The sequence below is a fragment of the Tenrec ecaudatus genome, chromosome 7 (assembly GCF_050624435.1).
Source record: "Tenrec ecaudatus isolate mTenEca1 chromosome 7, mTenEca1.hap1, whole genome shotgun sequence".
Taxonomy (NCBI): domain Eukaryota; kingdom Metazoa; phylum Chordata; class Mammalia; order Afrosoricida; family Tenrecidae; genus Tenrec; species Tenrec ecaudatus.
The window spans coordinates 111456274-111479506 of record NC_134536.1 but is presented as its reverse complement, the minus strand read 5'-3'; positions in this window follow the sequence as shown (position 1 = coordinate 111479506).

Genomic DNA, 23233 nt, shown 5'->3' with positions numbered 1-23233 from the left:
AACCCAAATTTCCATCAACTGACGAGTAGATTAAAAAACTGTGGTACATACATACAATGGAGTACTATGCATCGCTAAAAAGCAGTGATGAACGTATGAAGCACATAGCGGCATGGGAAGAACTGGAATAAATCATGCTAAGTGAAGCAATCCAAGCACAAAGGGACAAGTAAAACATGTGTCCACTGAGGTAAACTTAAAAAACCAAACAAAAAAATAAAGGGGGCATAGGGAAAAAGCTACTGTATAAAAACATTCCTGGGGTGAGGACCAGGTAATATGGCAGGGGTGAGACCAAATCCAGAGATACATATTGTAGCCAACTAAAACAGAGGGGAGGGGAGGAAAAAAATGGGTAGTGGAGGCACAGGGTACTAACCCGCCCAAGGGGAGGGTATTGTTTATATCTCTACAGGGAAAGAGAGACCAGACTTCAACCCAGAACTCCAAGATGTGAATGCAATATGCTGGCATGGATGGGGAACCAGTGGAGAGGTCTAAGGGGGCCTGGCCCCAATCCCAACTACGTGGACACCTGCCTCTCCCTCCCCCCCCCAGAGGAATTTACTTCAGATGACAGCATTGAATCTGCAGCTCCGGGAGAGGGACATGTCTGATCAGAGCACACAGGAGAAAATGAAGGGAGAGGAAGAAAGAATGAAGCACAACCTGGCCCACCAAGTCTTGAGGATGATATTCCTGCACAGAGCAGCCAATCCAGAGAGAAAACCATATGGCTGGCCCCAGTATGAGACACAACATCCCTCACTGACCTATAGCCCTACAGTGGACAACACTGGAGATAGAGTGTGGGAATTCTGCCCCATCTGATCCCAGCACACCGAGGCAAAACTCTAAGGGCATGCAACAGAACAGGAAGGGGAACAGAGCAACGAAGTCCTCAGGGAATACCAAAAATAGACTTTGGGGCCAGGGCTTGGCACCCCATCAGACTCGACTGGAAAACACACCTAAAGGCCAACCAACAGTCCTTGAACTAACTACAAGCTTTTCTTGTTGTTGTGTTTTATTTTTTGTCATTGGGTTGCTGTTGTTATTGTTTATTTTGTTGCTTGGTTTTGCTCTGTCTTGTTTTAGTGCATGTTATTATCTCTGCAGGTCTGTCTAAATAAAATAGGCTGGATGAACAATCTGGAGACGAAAACAATGGGACTGACAGTTCTGGGGGGACATGGAAAAGGAGGAGGTCGGGAGAAAGATAATGGTGTTAACAAACCTAGGGAAAACAGAACAACAAGTGATCCAAATAGGTGGTGAGGAAGATATAGGAGGCCTGGTAGGGAGTGACCAAGGGTAATGTAACTTAGAGGAATTACTGAGACCCTAATAAGGCTGAACATGATAGTGGGACAAGAGGAACGTAAAAGGGAAAGGAGGAAAGAGCTAGGAGGGAAAGGGAATTTATAGAGGTCTAAATAAAAGCACATACATATGTAAATACATTTACATATGAGGATATAGAAATAGATCTATGTGCATACATATATACATTTAGTATTAAGGTAGCAGGTGGATATTGGGCCTCCACTCAAGTACTCTCTCAATGCAAGGCTACTTTGTTCTATTAAACTGGCATTTCGTGATGTTCACCTTCCCAACACAATCACTGAAGACAAAGCAGGAAGCAGGTGCATAAGCAAATGTGATGAAGAAAGTGGGTTGTGGCTGGCTATCAAAACGTATAGTGTCTGGGGTCTTAAAGGCTTGAAGGTAAACAGGTGGCCCTCTAGCTCAGAAGCAACAAAGCCCACATGGAAGAAGCACACCAGCCTGCATGCTCATGAGGTGCTGAATAGATCAGTTATCAGGCATCAAAGAATAAAAAATCATATCATTGTGTGCTCACCTCCCTGATATGATCACTGAAGACAAATGTGTCCATAAGCAAATGTGAAGAAAGCTGATGGTGCCCAGCCATCAAAAGACATAGCATCTGGGGTCTAAAAGTCTTGGAAGTAAACAAGCACCCATCTTGCTCAGAAGCAACAAAGCCCACATGAAAAAAAGCACACCAGCCTGTGTGATCACGAGGTGTCGATGGGATCAGGTATCAGGCATCATCAGAACAAAATATCATATCATTGTGAGTGAGGCAGGAGTGCAGAGTGGATACCCAAAGCCCATCTGTAGGCAATTGGACATCCCCCTATGGAAGGGTGGTGGGGAGCAGAGAAGTCAGTCAGGGTGCAGTGTAGCAACGATGTAACACATAACTTTCCTCTAGTTCCTAAATGCGTCCTTGCCTACCCGCCCCCACTATCATGATCCCAATTCTACCTTAAAAATCTGGCTAGATCAGAGGATGTACACTGGTACAGATAGGAACCGGAAACACAGGGAATCCAGCAGGTGATCCCTTTAGGACCAGTGGTGAGAATGGCGATACCGGGAGGGTGGAGGGAGAGTGGGGTAGAGAGGGGGAACTAATGATAAGGATCCACATATAACCTCCTCCCTGGGGAATGGACAACAGAAAAATGGGTGAAGGGAGACTTCAGATAGTGTAAGATATGACAAAATAATAATTTATAAATCATCAAGGGTTCATGAGGGAGGTGGGAGCGGTGGGAGGGGAAAAAATGAGGAGCTGATACCAGGGCCTTAAGTGGAGAACAAATGTTTTGAGAATGATGAGGGCAATGAATGTACAATGTGCTTTACACAGTCAATTAATGTATGTATGGATTGTGATAAGAGCTGTATGAGCCCCTAATAAAATGATTTTAAAAAAAGATCCTGGACATTTTAACAATCTAGATCAAACAACCTTTTCAATATTTTGACAATCCACTTAAATCACAGAAGGATGTTTTATACTGCCATTTTGCAGTTAAGGGATTATTGCAATTTTTCATGCTGCTGGTGGCTCTGTGATAATCTGCCTAAATTAAGCCAAGACATAGTCATGCTAAAGAAATTGGCCGAGAACAATAAGGAAAACCCTAACTAGGAACATTGGAAATCAAGCAAGGCAAATTCCAAGTGCTAGATGAACAGTTTTAGGAAGGTAGGTATCAGGTGAACTCTGGTTTAGCTTATAATTCACCTTAGCCCACTCTTTTGATGAAGACTCAGGATTCGGAATGCAGTTATTTCCCATCTTTGGCAGAGTTCTTACTTTAATGTTTGACTGTAACATACAGGCAATTCTCTCCATATCCGATATTCAAAAGAGACTGCAATAATAAGAAAGCAAAGTACTTGACATTGCTTCCACCCTTGATAAGAGATGGCAGGCAAAGATAGGATCCTAACAGATCTCTTATTCTTCATCTTTCCCATTAGGTGAACCAAATGCTCGTGTTTTCACCGACTATGTGCCAAGTTTGGATTACCTGTTCAGAAAATGAAGAGGGAGAAAACACAGATTATGCTCATGAACAGCTTAAATTCTTCTTTTGTACATTAGAACTTCTACCCTGGTTAGATGGCCTACTCTGCACTACCTTATTTTTAGTCTTTCACTGCTTTTTATTTGAAGGTTATATATATTTTTTCTAACATCATAAAAAATTCCACATAATTCCAGTTTCTAAATGAACTTTTCCTTACAAGTTATGGGTCAAGGATAGCTTGTTATTATATACCCTTGAATCATTCCCTGACTCATGGAGCCCCATTATTCATAAAAGAATGAAACACTGCCTGGGCCTGTGGCATTTGGTTGGTTGGGGATGCATCTGCTAAAAAGCCATAGTATTTTCAATGTTGTGGTTGGCAGGTGCAATTGAGCCAGAAAAAGCCCACAGCACCATTCATAGAGGCCTAAATATATTGAAAGGGGAATAGAACTATGTACTCAAATCTATATTAAGAATTAAGGTTGCCGATGGACATTGGGCCTCGACTCAAGTACTTCCTCAACACATGAACATTTTGTTCTAACAATCCAGCATTCTGTGATGCTCACCTTCCCGAAACGATTGCTGAAGACAAATGGGTGCATAAGCAAATGTGGTGAAGAAAGCTGATGGTACATGGCTATCAAAAGATATAGCATCTGGGGTCTTAAAGGCTTGAAAATAAACAAGCAGCCATCTAGCTCAGAAGCAACAAAGCCCACCTGGAAGAAGCATACCAGCCTGTGTGATCATGAGGTGTCGATGGGATCAGGTATCAGGCATCTAAGACCCAGAATAAAACCATACATAAGGTGAATGTGGTGGGGGGAGATGGAGTGGAGATCCAATTCCCATCTGTAGACAATTGGACATCACCTCACAGAGGGGTCACAGGGAAGAGATGAGCCAGTCAGGGTGCAGTGTAGCACCAATAAAACACACAACTTTCCTCTAGCTCTTTGGTGCTTCCTTCACCTCACTATCATGACCTCAATTCTACCTTAAAAATCAAATTAAACCAGAACATGCTTACTGCTACAGATAAGAGACGGCAACACAGGGAATCCAGGATAGATGAACCCCTCGGGGCCAACAAGTAGAGTAGAGATACCAGGAGGATTAGGGGAGGGGGGAGGGGGGAGAGAAAGGAGGAATTGATCACAATGATCAAACTAGAACCCCATCCCAGGGGGACAAATAAAAGTGGGTGAGGGGCTATGGAGGACGATGTAAGATGTAGAAAAAATAATGTATAACTTATCAAGGGGTCATGAGGGAGGGTGAGCCAGGAAGAAGAAATGGGGAGCTGATCCCAGGGACTCGAGTGGGAAGAGTATGCTTTGAAAATGATAATGGTGGGATACGGGCAAATGTGCTTGACACACTGGAGGGATGTATGGATTGTGATAAGAGATGTAAGAGCCCCCCCAATAAAAGTATTTAAGAGAAAAAGAACCCATAGCACCATGATATATCGCAGAGCAAAGCTCAGTCCAGCCCTGTACTATCCTCCGAAGCATTTTTTAGCGCCTATTGCAACCACTCTGTCACTCCCTCTGTTGAGACTGTTCATCTTTTCAACCACCTCTTTGGCAAGCATGATGCCCCTCTCAAGAACATGAGACGAAGTGCTACCATCCTTGTGTCTAAGGAGCATTCTAACTGTAAACTTCGTTTTTCTAACAGTCCATACTATATGCGATATTCTTTGCCAACACCATTTGATCCTCTTGGTCAGCAGTTCAAAACTACCAGTACCTCTGAGGGAGAAAGGTGGCTATCTACTCTCATAAATAGTTATAGTCTAGGGCACTCAAAGAAGCAGTTCTCCCCAGTCCTATGGGGTCGTATGAGTAAGCATTGACTAAATAGCAGTGTGGTAGTGAGAATACTTCTCTGACCTTTGTAATCCATCGTTTAGCATTTCAAAGCATACAAGGGGATTAAAACTACCAGACTTGAGTCGACACATTTTATTCTTCACAGTGACATCTTTGGATTTTTAACATTTTATTTTATTACTTTTATTTATTTATTGGAGAAGAATTTATTTGTCACTCCATACTCCCAAGGTCATTTCAATTTTACTTTCCCTACTCTTTTATTCCAGCCACTCAAAACACTGTTTAAATTTGAGGAATAAGGAACTTAGAGGGATTTTTTAAAAAAAGAAACCAACTATGTATGGTTACACAAGCCATCTCCAGAAATGAAATAAACAACAATATCCTATTAAACTGTATATATAGGTGCCCGCCCCCCTCCTTCCCATCCTTCTGGTTGTGGCCCCTGGCCCTGATCCTCTGTGGTCATCAAAAATCTTGTCTACTTCTATATAAACCACATTTCTTCTAGTTTTTCTTTATTTCAATGATGATATTAAGCTTACCTTTGTAAACTTCACTGAGTTGCTATGATTAATATTCTCTAGTTTTGTCCATGTCTTCTGTATTTAAAAGAGTTGTTATTGTTTTTTATTAATGCATAAAATTCCATAGTATAAATGTTCCAGATCTTACTTGTCCATTCTTTTAAAATTGGGGTTTTTGATTGACTCCATGTTTTCCTATTAGGAAAATTACTTCAGTAAACATAAGTGTGCATATTTCTGTTCTTGTTTATTCTTGATTTCTTTAGGGTACATACCCTTTAGAGAAATTGATGGATTATAAGGTTTTTGTAAGGTATATTTGGACCTACCATGCTAATTTCCATAGTGGTTGTAAACTTTTACAGTGCCTCTGGCAATGTAAAAGCACTTCTATCCTTTGACACCCTTTCTAGCATCTTTTCTGGTTTATTGATTTTTGCCAAATCTTGGTGTGAGAATATATCTCATTGTAACTTTAATTTGTATTTTTCTAATTGTGAATGATCACAAGCATTTCTTCACATGATAGTTGGCCACCTGGATGTCGTCTATGATATGAATTTGCTTAATAAATTATGCTCATTTTTGAGTAGGTTATTTATAGTTTAATGTGAAGATGTTGTAGTTTTCTACAGGTTTTAGAGATTAGACATGTATCTGATGTATTATGACTGAATATGTGTTTTCCAATATGTAAGTACCCTGATGACTCTATTGATGAAATATTTCAATGTGTGTAAATGTAGATTTTCAGTAAGTCACTGTTCTTTATTTTATCTTCTATAATTTGGATATTTTTCACAATGTTCTATAGCATGTTTATTAGGGTTCTTAAGTTTGTCCCTGTTTTCATTGATGGTATTTAAAATTGTGTGATTTAAATATAGGTCTTTGATCCATCTTGAGTGTATTCTTATACATGCTGTATGAGTCTTGTTTCATTCTTTTTTTTTAATTAATAAATCTTTTTATTGGGGCTCCTACAACTCTATCACAATCCATATATACATCAATTGAGCAAAGCACCCTTATACATTTGTTGCCCTCGTCATTCTCAAAATTCGCCTTCCACTTGGGTTCCTGCAATCAGCTCAGTTTCCTTCTCCCCCCCTCTCTCCCCGCTCCCTCCTTCCCCCTTAATAGTTTATAAATAATTATTTTATCTTATCTTAAACTGCCCAGCGTCTCCCCTCACCCACCTTCCCATCACCCATCTCCCAGAGAGGAAGTTACACATAGATCTCCAAAATCGGTTCTCCCTTTCTACACCCACTTCCCTCCTGGTGTCGCCACTCCCACCGCTAGTGTTGAGGGGTTCATATGTCCTAGATTCCCTATGTTTCCAGATCCCTATTGCACTGCTGTATATCCTCTGCAATTTTTCTAGCACCATTGTTGAAAAGGCTGCTGCTTGCTCATGTAATGTATTTCAGATCTTTATAAAATTTTTGGTGTCTATAGGTACTTGATTTGATTTCTGGGTCTCAGTTCTAATCCACTGATCTTCATATCTATTGTTGTATCAGTACTAAGCTATTTTTATTAATGACTACTTAGTAGGTTTTAAGGTCTGGGAGTAAGAGATATCCTACTTTGCTTTTATTTTTATAAGTACTTTATTTGTCCTAAGTTTCTTTCCTTTCCATATACAATAGGTGATTAATTTTTTCTTTTTGAAAAATTGTGCTGGGATTTAGATCAGAATTACTAATAGTAAATTTTCAAAATATTTAGTCTTCCTATCCAGGAACATGTTAATTTTCTCTATTTGTGTATATTTCTTTCAGTTTCTTGAAAGAATATTTTTAATTTTCCTTGTGCAAGTCTTTTGTTTCTCTGCTAATGGTCATCCATAATATTTTGTGATCCACACAGTTAAATACTTTTGCATATAAAGCAAAGGTATACATCTTTTTTGTATTATCTGCTTCCAACCAAGATCCAGCTGATAGCAGAAATTATATCCCTTTTTCCATTTCCTCTCTGACTCTGGCTTGAATTTCTGGAAATTTCTAGTTCGGTTATAACTGTTTTAATATTTTTCTTCAGCTTAATTTTGCTTGCATGTAATACTAATGAATTTTTTCCCAATAATTCCTGCACTTGCAGTCACCCAATAGGATAGAGTAGCACTGATACCTTGGGTTTCTCCAAGACTGTGTAAATTGTCATTAGCAGAAAGTCTTATCATAATTCTGTGAAGCAGCTTCTGGCGTTGAATTGCTGACCTTGCAGCACCCCAATGGGTAACCTCCTTCCCCATTAGGACTTCATGAGCTATAGACCAGTAGGTCTTAAAATGTTGTCCAAAGACTCATGAGAGTCCGCAAAACCTTTTCAGAGGATCTATGAGGTCAAAATTACTTTCAAGTACATTAAGATGTTATTTATCTCTTTCTTTTTTTAATATGTGAACCTTCATTGAAGTGTGACATTTATACATACTTAAACAGTATAATCTGACATTATTGGCATGTGTATATCTGTCAAATCAGCAACATAATAATGGGTTTCTAAGCCTGTAAATCTTTTTTTAAAATCATTTTATTGGGGACCCATACAACTCTTATCACAATCCATACATACATCCATTGTGTCAAGTACTTTTTGTACATTTGTCTCACATGAAGAGTGCAGGCTACATTACCATTCTACATTTATCTGTAAAGACTATTAAAATATTTTTGAGTTATATAGCTCTGTGAAATTAAGCATATGTGTGAATGCAGTGTTCTATTAACTCAAATATTAAAAGGATTTGAAAATATGTAAAACATTGTAACTTTTACTTTAATGAAATTTGGGAGAAAAGTCTCTATTTTTTAAATTAAATATTGTTTTGAAAATAGATCTTAACAGCACTACATAAAGGGTTCACCACTGCCATTTAAGATAGATTAATGAATTATATAATTATCAGTTTTCATTTTTAATATTGTAAATATCAATAAGTATTTTGGAAAAAAGTAAAAATGACTCAGCAGCTTTTGAATGTGAAAATAATCTAGGGTAAACAATTTGAGATCAGCTGTTGTAGAAATCCTTATTATTTTAGTCTATTACTATATTAGAATTAAAATCACGATGCTCTCATGTGAATCTATGTTGAGGTCCTCTCAGTTCTTTCAGAGGGATTAAGGATTTTGACTGGATAAACAAGTCAAGAGAGAGGAAAGGGAGCAACACATCTGGGGGAACACAAATGCATGTCTGTTGGTAGGAAAAGAGACAAGATCAACCTCTAGTTGCGGGGGATGGATGACTGAAAACACTTTGGGGGACTAGAAGGAGAGTGTCTTTGCTGGTATGCACCGAATGGGCCACACTTACCTGGGTTTCCTGGTGCATGCTGGGGACCTGGGATGGGTCTGTGAAATACCCAGACACTGATCCCTCGGTCTTCACAATACAGCATGCTCCAGAGGCTGCCTCAGTGAGCTCTATTCAGAAACTCCACTGGTGAAATGGACTCCACGTCAGACCTATTTGTACTGAGGATGTAAGCCAGAAAACACATGGTGTCTGAGGGAACAGAAGGCAGCTGTAACAAGACTGTTGAGCTGTTGACAGATGGACAAACATAGCCTGGCTACATCAATACCCTATATGCTGTATTAAGAGATGCATTATTCTGGCAAATCTTTGATGGGCCTTCTCAATGATTATTAGGGCATATTTCCCTGACAATTAACCACCATTATTTGTATCAATAGCATCTAGCCATGAACGGACTGATTCTGTACAAGTGAATAATTCAGGTACTGTGATATGGAGTTAGCCTACATTGGCCCAATATCCCTCTCTCGGCAAGGGTTTAAAAAATTGGTGGGAAGGTAGTTATACCCTAATGGGATGATCAATAAGACTGTGCCATAAATTCAAGGAGGTTTTGAAGGGAGCCAAAGGCAGATTAAAAAATAAACAAAACCTTTGGATGCAGTAATGGGTTTTGGGCTCGCACTAATTTCTAACTCTAATTTAAGAATAATGGGTTCTTACACCATGGCCCTGCTCTGATGCTTGCCCTCTGGAAGGGAACACAGAAGCTATGAGGACTGTAGCAAAAAGTGGAGAAGAACAGAGATGGTGCCTGGTTATAGCACCTGGGGCCTTAAAGGCTTGTCTCCAAACAAGCAGCCATCTAAATTGGATGACACCTAAGTCCACATGGAAGAAGCACACCATGGAAGAAGTCACCAAAGGATTGTATATCATCATACAATCCAAAGTTGAAAGATTAGTATCAGAGCCTACATTGTGAGAATCCAGTTTGCAGAAGGTTATGGATCCCAAGATACATCTGTGGGAACTGATAGGAAATAAGTCTCCAGTGAGCCCCCTCTATCCAAAATAAGGGATGGGAGAAAGATGGTTACCAAACAGAGTGCATTGGAGAGATGAGCTAGAAGATCAATGATAAACCTGACTTGAACAGTTGAAACTGTCAGTTGATCGCCTACTCTGATGCACACTGGACCTGATCTGGTTTTCCACATTCTTGTTTGCTTTTATTTCTTCCATCTTAGGGATTATCTCAGAGGGGTTAAATCATTGGGGTCACCCTTGTGAAGTTGTGCTATATGTTATTTTCTGTTTTCCAGTATTTGAAACCCAGGAATGAAGAACCTAAAGGGACAGCAAGTAGAAGAAGGGTTTCAGGAGTGGGGGGTACAGTGGGGTGGTGGTGATTAGGGGAGGTTGGAGGTGTGTAAAAAGGATACGACATCAAGGAGTCCATGTAGAAAAAGAATGTTTGGAAACTGAACGTGGCAGCAAGTGTACAATTCTGCTCGACGTGATTGAACTCCGGAATGATATTATATATGTATTAACTCCCAATTAATAATGACTTAAAAATCAGAAAGAGATGCAGTACCTTCAGAAGAGTTTTATAATAATTTTCTTTTAACAAATAAAAATAGACTTTTTCATTATTTGTCAAAATAGTTTTTAAACAGACTGCAACATCTGTGACAACAGCAAGCAAAGAGAGTTGACGTGCTAAACAATTGCAATTAGTGTTTCCATATTTTGGTTACACAATTAAAATTTTTCTCAGTTGCTCATGAGGTTCATTGTCCACTGAATTTTATAACATGAAATACAACAGATAAAAAGCTCTTCTCAAAAAGAGAGGACATGAGAATTTTTCCCTCAATAAACTCGACAAAATTCTGTCTTTAAATAGTATTTATTTAAATGTGGTATGTAACAATTTTAAATTTCTTGTCTATCTTACTCTAAAATATGAAACAGCAAGTAGTTCATAAAATTGCTATAAAACACTGTAAATTTTATAAGAAAAGGAGCTAAGAACAAGAAGATCATAGTAACCCATTTCTCTGCCTTGGTGAAGAAATGTAATTGCTTATAATTTATTTTGTATTGTATACTTACTAGTCATGTTTGTATTATTTATGTGTATAAAAATATCTCTTACTAAAACAACACAAAATAGTTTTATAGAATTGGGGAAATTTTAATTTTATTATTATTTTAAAATCATTTTTGATAGCTCTTGGAGATATAACAATCCATAATTCAATGAGATCAAGCATAATTGTACAATTACTGCCACCATCATTTTCAAAACCTTTTCTTTCTTCTTGAACTCTTCATTATCAATTCCCTATTATCCCGCTCCCCTTACTCGCCAGGGACCTTATTCTAACAATATACATAACTATTACTACTTTGTCATGTCTTACACCGTCCACTATATCCATACTCCTAAATTCTGTTATTCATTCCCCTCGAGTGGGGTTATGCATTCATCTTTGCTATCAGTTCCCCCTCCCTCCTTGACCCCCTCTCTCCTCCCGTACCCTCAGGGAATCATTGTTCCCATTATTATTTCTGATGGGTTTATCTATCTTGTGATTTCACGCATAAAACTATCTTAATTATACAAATGAATATTCTAAGGTCTAGAAAGCTTAATGAGGTAAATCTGGAAGCATAATTCTAAGGGGAGAAAATATTAAAGAACTAGAAGATAGTTATGTGTTTCAACAGTGCTATACTGCATCTTGGATATATCTTCCCTTCTATACAGCCCTGCTGTGAGGGATTGTCCAATTATCTTACAGGTGAGTTTTGGGTCTCTACTTTGGCTATGCTTCTTTACATCAATTTGATTGCTTGTTTTTGAAATTCTTCTACCCACTCCTATGGGCACCTCATGATAACACAGTGATGTGCTTCTTCATTGTGGGCTTTGGTGCTTCCTTGCTAGATGGCCGCATGTTTAACTACAAGTCTTTAAGACCTCAGATGCTATATCATTCGATAGCAGGGCACCATCAGCCTTCTTTACCACATTTGCTTATGCAAACATTAGGCCTTCAATGATCATGTAGGAAAGTGAACATGATACATTGCCACATTATTAGAACAAACCATTCTTGAACTGAGGGAAGATTTAAATAGAGGCCCAAAGTCCATCTGTTTCCTTATTGTAAGAAAGAGAGAGATGACAGAGAGAGACTATATATTGACTAATACACTTATCTTTATATGTTTGCATATTTACCTATCTATATTTATACCTATATATATGATTATTACTTTCTAGTTGTTTCTTCTTTCTCTTTTTTATTTCCTTCTGCCCCACTATTATGTTTACCTTTTGTTCACCTCTCAGTTATTCCTCTTAGATACATTTCAATGGATCAAACACATTCCAGAATGCTACAACCTTCTCCACATCGATTTTATATCCCTTCTTATTCCTGTGCTCCTGTCATTATTGGCTCGCTGCTCCCCTCCCCATGCCTCCACCTCTCGCATATCCCCCACCACCACCCAACACCCCACCTTTGGACCCATTGCCACCTCCTTGGAATTGTTTATCCTGCCTATTTTATATAGATAGACACCACAAAAGAAAAGAAAAGAGAGAGAGAGAGAGAGAGAGAGAGAGAGAGAGAGAGAGAGAGAGAGAGAGACCATACCAGTAGTTACAAACATACTTGTCCTGAGCCAGAGTTGATGAATATCCATCCCTCTGTTAAATAGCTAGCAGACTCTGTTACAATCCACGGGCCCAATCCATTTTTCTTTCAGAGATCCCTTTCCCAATACCTGCTTCCCTAACATCCCTATGCCCTTTCAGTCCGCCACATTCATGTCCAAGGAGGGTGTCTTCTCCAAGACCCCATTGCTTTTCTTGCAGTCATGGATGGAGCAATCTAGTGCCCCCACCCTATTACACGTTTAAACTTTCCGTGTGGCCTCCTTATGAATCACTTCCAACAAGTTCAGATAAGGTGCCAAGTTCTGACTTCCCCCAGCCGCCCTCCCCTGACCCCCATCAGAAGTCTACAATCGAACTTCCTCAGGGACTTTGTGGCTTTGCTTCCCTTGCTGGTATGTTGCACACCCCTCGGTTTGTCCCCATGTGGACCGGCAGGCCAGCTGCGCTCCTTGAACTGGGTCTTCAGTGCTGTCCTCTGTAGGTCTGTCCTCTAGGGAGGGGCGTCCTATCTCAAGCTGACACCAGCCCTGCAGTCCTCTGAGAGGGACGTCTCCCTAAAGGCAGCCCGCACTGGCATGAGATCTACTCTCTCCCTTTCCTCTGGAGATGTAAACAATACTTCCCTTTGGGTGGATTAGTGCTCCCCAATATCATCTTTATTGTCCCACACCCCTCTGTGGGCAGTAAAGGCATAATGGGGAGGAGGAAGGCAGGGGAGGAAGAAGGCAGGGGAGGTCTGTCTGTCTGTACAGATGCTATGGATCATTGTGTTTGCTTTGCCTCTTGCCAGAATATCTGATCCTGAGCCACAGAACTGTGCACTTTTGCGGTATGTACGTTTTCCCTTATGCCTCTTCTGTTGTCTGAGCTTATCTCAGTGGATTCATGTTGTCCTTTGGTACTTGGTTAACTTTGCACAGCATAGTATCCTCCAACTGTTTCCATGAGATGAGGTGCTTCATTTCATCATTGCTTTTTAGAGATGCATAGTACACCATTGGGTACTACATCACAGGAGTGTTGTGGTCCCAGGCCGTTTCTTATTTCTTCTGGGTATATGCGCAGCTGTGGAATCATTGGGTCATAAGGTAGGTAACTTGGTTTCCATGTGTTTTAGGTACTGCCAGATTTCTTTCCACAGTGTCTGTATGTAGCTACAAGACCACCAGCAGAGAAGAGAGGTCCTACCTTAACACACTCTGTACACCATGTGTTCATTTCTGATTTTTTGCATTGGTCTATCCTGTGGGTCTTAGGTGGTATCTCGTGGTTGTTTTGATTTGCATTTCCCAGATAGCTAATGATGGGGAGCATTTCCCCATATGTGTATAGGCCATTTGGGTTCCCTCCGTTGTCAATCTTATGTTCAAATCTTTTTCTGACCTCCTCAATGAGGAATTTGTTTTTTCTTATTGTACGGTTGCAGAGTTTTCTGTAGATTTTAAGAATAAGACCTTTGTCTTATAAGTCATTATTAACTATCTTTTCCCAGTCTGTGGGCTCTCTCATTACTCTCTTGATGAAATATTTAGATACACATGAGTTTTATCTATAGTAGGTCCCACATGTCTATTTTCTCTTCCTCCAGGTGTGTATCTTTCATTATTGCTGATAGTATGTATTCCTTGCATTAAACTTCTTAGCTTTGTCCCAATTTTTTCATTGATGATCCTGAAAATTTTGGGTTTTACTTCAAGGTCTTTGATTCATCTTGATTTTGTCCTTGTGTAAGGGGTGAGTTAAAGGTCTTGGTTCATTCTTCTACAGGTTGATATTCAGTTTTTCCAGCTCCATTTGTTGAAAAGGGTATCTGTTTCCCATTTGATTTTTGGGGGTGGGGGGGGGTCATTATCAAAGATCAGTTTTCTGCTAATTTTATTTCTAAATTTTCTGTTCACATCCATTGTTCTGAGTTTCCATTATTATAGAAGTACCATGATGTTTTGACAACTGTGGCTGTAAAATAAGTTTTTAAAGTTAAGTAATGCAAGACCATTCACTTCATTTGTCTTCTTGAGGAGTCATTTGCCATTTCTGTGTATCTTAGCTTTGCATATGAAGTTGGTAGTCGGTGCTTTCATTTCTTTGAAGAATGATGCTGTTATTTGTATCAGGATTGCATCGAAACTATATGGTGCCTTAGGGAGGACGGACATCTTTACAATATTGAGTCTACCAATCCATGAGTGTGGAATTTTTTTCCATGTATAAAGGACCCTTTTGTTTTCTTGTGATAATTTTCTGTAGTTTTCCTTGTACAGATATTTTGGCAATATTTTTTGGTTACATATATCCCGTGATATTTCAATTTATGTTTTCCTGTTGTGAAGGGTACTACATTCTTGATCTCTTTTTCTGTAATCCCATCAATTGTATGTAACAACCAATTGACTTCTGCTTATTTATCTTTATCCTGCCACTCGACCATATTCCTCTATCGCATCCAGCAACTTTAATAATATTGAGGTAATTTCTTTCCAGTCCTATCTTCTTGAGTGTCTTAATTAGGAATGGGTGTTGAATGTTGTTGAATGCTTTTTCTGCAACTATTGATATTAACATGGGGTTCTTATCTTTTTCTTCTCAATGTGATGGGTAATGTTGATGGATTTTTGAATGTTGAACCATCCCTACATCCTTGGTATGAATACCACTTGTTCATGATGAATTATTCTTTTAATATACTTTTGTATTCTTTTAGCCAAGATATTGTTAAGGATTTTAGCATGTATTTTCATTAGCTATATTAGCCTGCAATTCTCTATTCTTGTGGGATCTTTGACTGACTTTGGTATTAGTGTTATACTAGTTTCATAGAATGTGTTTGGGAATGTGCCATTCTTTTCTATGTTCTGGAAGAGCTTCTGCAGAATTGTAGTCAGCTCATCGATGAATGCTTTGTAGAATTCTCCGGTAAAGCCATTTGGACTACGGTTTGTTTTAGTTAGCAGGTCCTTGAAAGAACCTTATTAATACTTCTTTTGCTGTGGTTCTGTTCAAGTTCTTGAGACCTGTAAGAAATAAAATGGGGAGAGTTTGTTTTTCTAGATATTTGTCCATATACTGCAAGTTGTTGTAATCCTTGGAGTACAATCCTTTATAGTATTGCATAATTAGTCTTTTAATTTCATTTCAGTCCACTGTAATTTCTCCTGTTTCACCCCTCAACATGGATATTAATGCCTGCTTCTTCCTATCTTTTGTTAGGTTTACCTCCAGTTTTTCAATCCGGTTAATCTTTTAGAAGAACCAACGTTTTGCTGCACTGATTTTCTCTATAGATTTTATTTTCCCATTCATTAATCTCCATCCTGATTTTTTATAATTTCTTTTCTTTTGGTATTAGAAGGATTATACTGTTGACTCTCTTCCATCTGCTGATGGTTTTGTGAGAGGGTATCAACCATAAATCTCTCTTCCTTCTTCAGTTGTACAGTAATCACTGTCAAGTTCTTTGTCAACTGCATTTGCTGTATCCCACAGATTTTGGTATGCTAAATTATTATTCTCATTGGTTCCTGGAAAATTCCTAATTTTGTCTCTAATTTGGGCCAATATCCACACCTTTTGAAGAAGTAGGCTGTTCATCCTATAAGTATTTGCCCTGTTTTTTATTATTCTTTTTTTTTGTGTTGGTATCAAGTTTTATGGCCTAGTGGTCAGAGTGTGAAGTTGAGTGAATTCTGTAGGTTTGAATTTGCTCAAACTTGACGTGTGTCCCAGCATGTGGTCTGTTATTGAAAATGTACCATGTGATCTTGAAAAAAAATGTAAATTTTTTGTGGTTGGGTGGAGAGCTCTGAATATGCCTATCAGGTCGAGTTGTCTAATTTTAGAGTTTAAGTCTGTAGCCTCCATGTGGGGCTTATTTTATGCTGATCTATCCTTCTCATAGAGCAGTGTATTAAAGTCTACTATGATTGTCGATCTTGTGATTTCTTTTTTCATCTTTTGAAGAATTTGATTGATGTTTTTCTAGGGTCTCTTGTTGTGTGTGTATACATTGATTATGCTCACTAGCTTTTAGTCTACGGTTCCTTTAAGTATTATATAATTCCCATACTTTGCTTTTGTTATGCCCTGCGCCTTAAAATAGATTTTGTCAGAGATTAGAATTGTGACTCCTGTTTTTATTTAGATTTCTACTGGCTTGATATACCTTCTCCCAACCCTTGATACTTAACCTATTTTTGACTATGAGCTAGTGATGTGTCTCTTGGAGACAACAGATTACTGGGTGTGATAGGTAGGTTAATGTGCCAACCTGGCTAATAGGAATATGTGGGATTAATAAAGTTGGAGTTTGACTGGAGGGAAAAGAGATAAGTGGCTTGGCAAGTCCCACTTATCTCTCTTGCTCTGCAGTGATCAGTCCAGCATGCAGTTGCTTTAGCCAGTTCACTGCCTCAACTTGTGAGATACACTACCTGTGGGACAGCCAATCCATGGATTGTGTCACTAGAACTTAAAGTTCCTTTGAGACCTGCTTTGCCACACTGCTGGTCTATACATTGCTTGAGTTCAATATCCCATCCAGGCCTGATTTGCTAAGCTCCTCAGCTGCTTACTGTTGTTGACCTGCTCTGCTATCTGCTGCCTGTGATTGTACTGTCTGCATTACCCTAGGGAATACACAGCTGTCTGCTTCCTAGACCTTGTACCCAGCAGCCCTCCTGAGTTGAAGGACTTCATTATGTTAAATTCCATGGAAATGAGTCAAACTGAGCCCTCTGTACTGCTGTGTGGACTAATTAGCTGTTTTATTCCTCGTCATCAGTGTCCTGGTTTTCTTTCTCTAGAGAACCCTATTTAACACAGTGGTTTTTTTCCCCCTAATCCAGTATGCTAACTTTTGCTTTTTGATGGGGGAATTCAGATCATTGATGCTCAGTTATTACACCCATGTGTGGATTCTTCGCTGTCATTTCATACCCTTTGTAATAGGCATTTTCCTCCCTCCCTCCTTAACATTGTGTTATGTTTCTGTGAGGGGCTTTATTTTTGCCTTCTTTTCACTGTTGGGTCAAAGATATCTTTGGCATTTCTTTCAGTGCTCTGACTTCTTGAAAATATTACAGTATGTGGTGGTCTCATGTTTGTCCTCTGTGGATATTGGTCTTCTGACCACAGTGAGTTAGAAAGTAATTTTTGTAGTGCTTTTAAAAATGTATTTGAATTTTTCCTGATTTGGGAAAATCCCTTACCTGTCCATCTATTTGGGTTACTGTTATGCTCCTTCAACTTTTGGAAAATGCTGTTCCATTCTCTCCTCTTCTTTGTGGCTTCTGGTGATGAGCCTGAGCATATGTGACTGCGCTTTTCTCCATCTTCTCTTGTGATTCTCTCCTTTTCTTCAAGTATTATAATTTCACACTTGATCTTAGTCGAGAAGCGAACAAGTATTGTAATTTGACTACCATATGAGTTGGTGTATTCTTCTTAGGATTCAGTCTAATTGGCGTCCTCTATGCATCCTGAATGATTGTCAGATTCTCCTTCATTAAACTGGGGAAGTTTTCTTCCAGGAATTCCCTCACTATCTTGGCTGCTGATTTTTTCATTGTGTCTTGCTCTGTTAGTCTGATTATTTAAATACTTCTCTTCATAGCATTAAGCATTGTTTTCAGGTTTTCTTCAACTTCTTTGATTCTCTTGTTTGACTGTCTTTCATGTTTGTTGAATTCTATTTGGCTATCATAGAGATTGCTGATACAATTTTCTGTGTCTTCCCAGCCTGGTGGTAAGGTCTTTTACTATTTAAGCAAACTGCTGTACAAGTTTTCCTCTAACTCTTGTATGCCCCTTTGGTAAGCAGACTCTATATCCTCATATTCTGTTTGACTCTAAGCAACAGATTGAAGAATTTTCTCTGTGGTGGTTCAAAGTCTGCTTCTTCTATGCACAGGGCAAGGCTGAGGTCCGCGTCAGATGTTGTGTTTTATTTTTCTTGCTCCTTTATAGTGGCTACGGATGTGGGTTGTTGTCTGAGTTGCATTTTGGTGGAGCTTGGCCCTATTTTCCTGGGAGCACAGGATCCCTGTGATTTCTTTCTCAGGGACTAGTAGGAATGATTGTAAGGACTACCAGGAACTAGAGGCACTGTGGGTTTGAGCTGCTTCTCTATCTCACTGGGGTTGACTCTATTCATAGTCAACTGGAGCTAGGTGTTTGGAGGGCGAAGTGGGTGCCCCTTTAAGGAAGTGTGTTTGAGGGGGGTGTTGGGGAGGTGATTGCATGCAGCAAGGGGGTGTTGTGCAGGTTGATCATCTGCAGCATGATCCGCATCCACAGGTCTTTGCAGGGAAGGAAACTACTCAAGAGACCAATGAGAAGACCAGTCTCAGGCTCCGTTTGTTAGCTGCAGTGCCAGGTCTGTGGTGAGCACTGAGGATGGCACTGGGCCAGCCAAACTCATGCAGGCAAATCAGCTTTAACAGGGACCTATGAGTGGAGGCTTAAGGGGGATACATATTTAGTTGGTAAGTTGATGGAGAAGATTGGGGTGCATGTTTAGAACAGAAGGGCCCTTTATATTAGGTTGCTACACTCTTCTGAATTCTCCTCCCCTTATGTGCAACCCCAAAATAGGTATAGATTATTGTTGTGGGTAGCCCTGTGAGGTGGGGCTTCTATTCAGAAGGTGTTCAGTTTAAGGTCAATGGTACCCTGTGTTTGCTAACTGAGCCACAGACCCTAGTTCACTAGGTTTCTATTTCTAACACCTGACCTTCCAATATTGGCCTCCTTACCTCTAAATTCTCTGATCTAACAATGCAAGCACTGGCTGTGTGATTCCACCTGGACACCATCTTCTATTTTTTAAAAAATAATAAGACATTGGATGATGTAGGCATTGAAATTAGTTCTACCTACAAAGTAGCATTCAAAATCTATTCAACGGATGGAGAGTAGATGTTTGTTGACCTCTCCCTCATTGTAGTTTTTCTTCCTTGGCTAGCCAGAAATCAGATAAAGCCACACTGTTTACTCGGTTGTTTTCTGGAAAGTATAAGGTAAGTTATAGTTTTGATCATTTTGTTTGGTTATAGTCTTTGGTTATTCCTGTTTAAAATGCTGGAAATGACCGTGATTAATGCATATTTTGAGCTCAGGGGTAGAACTCGCTATTCAAATTTTTCAGAAACCCTGCTTCTTAAGGTCAAAGTGCCTGACAGAAAGCCTGGATCTGGTTTAATACTCTCAGAGACCTGTTCCCATATTTTTGTATAGATAGAATAGTTTAGATAAGGATTTAGACAAACTAAATAAGGATTAAACTTGACTTTTTTAAGAACTGAGTTTAATATCTGATTCTACTTTGTTTATACTGATTTCTTCTGCTTATTATTGATATAATGATTTATAGAAATGATTTTGGGAAGTAGAAAATAGAAAGCTTGTAAGCCTACTTGCTTTAAGCCATTAACATTTGATCTTTAGAGGGGATTAGGACACACCTGGAAAGATCGCTCCAAATAGATTAGCCCCCCCCCCCCCAGGTGCTTTGGACTGCGCAGGACATTAGAAGGCGAAGAAACGTGCCTAAGAGCTGTTGACAGAGCGAAGCAAAAAGGAACTCTTCAGATTGGAAGTTTGAACTGTAATGGTCTTTGTCCATAGCTGTAAAAAAATCTGGAACCATGAAGTAAACTCCTCTCCATGACTGAACGTTAAAAAGAGCCTGTGGGTAGGCTTAAATGCTTGCTAGGTGAGCACCTGGATCTATCTACTTCTTGAGTGGAAGTGGGAGAAATGCAGCCACAAAGAGACAGGTTGAGTTTTGCTACTGACACCTATGGACTTGGTTTAGAGGAAAAAGAGGAGAAGACAAGAGCGGGCTGGTTGACTTTTCTAAATTTCATGACCTAGCACAAGGGGGCTAGGCTTGTTGAATATTTGTGAGAGCCCATGGTTTAAAGGCAAGGTGAATAATGGGCACCCAGGGGAGGCTAAGTGAGGCAGCCCACATTGAGTTGACCAGAATTCGACCAGATGAAGAGATTTTTGAACCTCTGAACTGGTGCATATTTTTACTGACTTTATGGATGACCTGTCCCGATTTCACTTTGCTTATGGATGCGGACATCGCAAGGTTCCAACTGGAATGAAGATTCTTCATGTCGAAAATATGATTGTCTCCTCAGAGTGCTGGGTTGATGTAAGTGTGCAGTACAGAAATTGGATACCCAAATTTGGGGGTGGAAAAAGGCATGAAGTGGTTGGCTTATAAACTTTTATAGGTGGGAGAATATATTTGTAGGATTATAGGACTGAGGTATAGGTGTTACTTAACTGGAATTGATAGACTAAAGAACTGTGTACAGGTGTCAAGGTGGCAAGGGGTGGATTGTGATTGTTAAGGTTTGTTGTGCAAACTGGTCCATAAACACATGTGAGATTAATTGTAGGATGGAGAGACAAATGGCTCAGTGAGCCTCACCTGTTTAGTTCCCGGGTCTCTTGCTCTCTGATGGTTGGACCAGGGTGCATCTGCCTTAGCCAGTTCCCTGCTTCAGCTGGCAAGTCTCACTTCCTGCAAGATATCCCTGAGAAGAAGCTACATGGACTTACCCAGCAATGAAATGCTTACACCATCAATGAATTCAAAGACTTTCTACCCAGTAGCCTTCATTCAGTGTCATTGTATATTTTGTGATCCTCCTGCATTCAGTGTAATTGTATGTGTTTTGTGAGTTTGAGGAGGACTTTGAAGATCGATATCGGATGGGCTAAGTTGGACTTATCGGCTTTTCATGGATGGGGGTGGGATGCTTTCTTAATGTACACTTGATATACTGTATATACTTGTGTATAAGCTGAGTTTTTTGGCACAAAAATGTGCTGAAAAACCATGGTTCCGCTTATACATGGGTCAATGGTACCCCAACGAGGTGTAACATCTTACGGGTGATTGCCGTTCCTCCTCTGTTCATTCAAAGCCCTGCTGACACTGCAGGGCTTTGAATGTTTGTTTACTCACATCTAACCAATCAGAGCCATCCTATGACGTGGACAGCTCCAATTCACAGAAGCACCAGTAGTGATTCACTTACGCAGGCAGCTGAACTGGTAAGGATGTGTCTGTGGCTGCGCTCCGTCTCTCCCCTCTGGTCTCTGTGTTAATTCACATCCTGCATTACCCACCCTAGGCTTATACTCGAGTCAATCAGTTTTTCTGATTTCCCAGGTAATAATTAGGTACCTCGGCTTATACACGGGTCAGCTTCTATTCGAGTATATATGGTATATATAAAACTCTCTCTTCTACATATGAGTTTCTGTAGATTTGTTTCCCTAGTCTACCCAGACCAACACATTAATAAGGATTGGGAGTCATTTTACTGCCTCATTGGTGCAACTTGTCTCAAACTTGATGGTCGTGGACAGATTTCCTTCAGCCTCCATTAGACAGTCTCTTCCATCAATATGGTTCTTGTTGGCAGTAATGTTTGAAAACTGGTATTTACAAACTTGTTCCATAAAAGACCAGGCAGAAAGTTTTTTCTTTAGCTATTTGTGCCACACACTCTAGCACAAGTGTTTAAACCTGACATTGTACCCGGGAAACATCCATAGAAAATAGATAAACATGGGGATATGGCAGTGTTTCAATAAAACTATTTTTAAAAAGGAAGTGTGGAGAAAGGCACATTTGGCCCATGCACCAGAGTTTGGGGATCCCTGTCTTCCAACAGTGGTTCATGTTTGCATTGTGTGGAATGATTATATCATTTCTAGCTGATGCAGTAAAAGCCCCTAGCTACTAAAAGAAAGGCTGGGGGTTCTAGTGGACCCAGAGGGCCCTCGGAAGGCCTGTCTGGAGAACTGGTTCCTCTAAGTTAGCCACTGAGGACCCTCATTCTCTGATGCACATAGGGTTCTCCTTAGTCAGCATTAATTCGACAGAAGCTGGTTTGGGCTTTTATATCTCTACACCAGTAGTCTCATGTGCAGGCTGAGGAAAGAATTACTGGTGAAAGGAGTCAATATTTGGAAATATGTTAAACCTATTTAGAATTCTGTGATTTTTCAACATTACTCACAAAATCCCCTAACCCTTTTCAGTGTTAGACCCAGAAACATGAATGTTTGTCTCACATATAGGTTGATTGGGATTTTGACTAGTATCACCATGTACTGAACAACAACAACCCAATTAATAGAGGTTACTTTGTAAAGCAGCCAAGGTTGAAAAGGAGTTTCCTCTCATCTTCTATACTTGCTAAAGGTCACATATAGAAAACAGAATTTCATATATCCCATCCTACCTTAGAGTACATCAGGTTGTATGAAAATCCCCCACAGTCATAAACATTGTACTAGTGCTGCAATTTAGAAATTTACTGCATTTCACAGTCCAATGGCTCAGTGAAAGCAATTTTTATTTTTACCTCCTGTATCAACCTGTTTGAAAATCTTTCCATGTCAGAGAGGCAGTAGGAGGCAAACATTAAAGTACTTTATTTTTTAAAATTTTATTTCGCCATTAGAAAACCAGGCTTCAAAACACTGTCTACCTCAAAC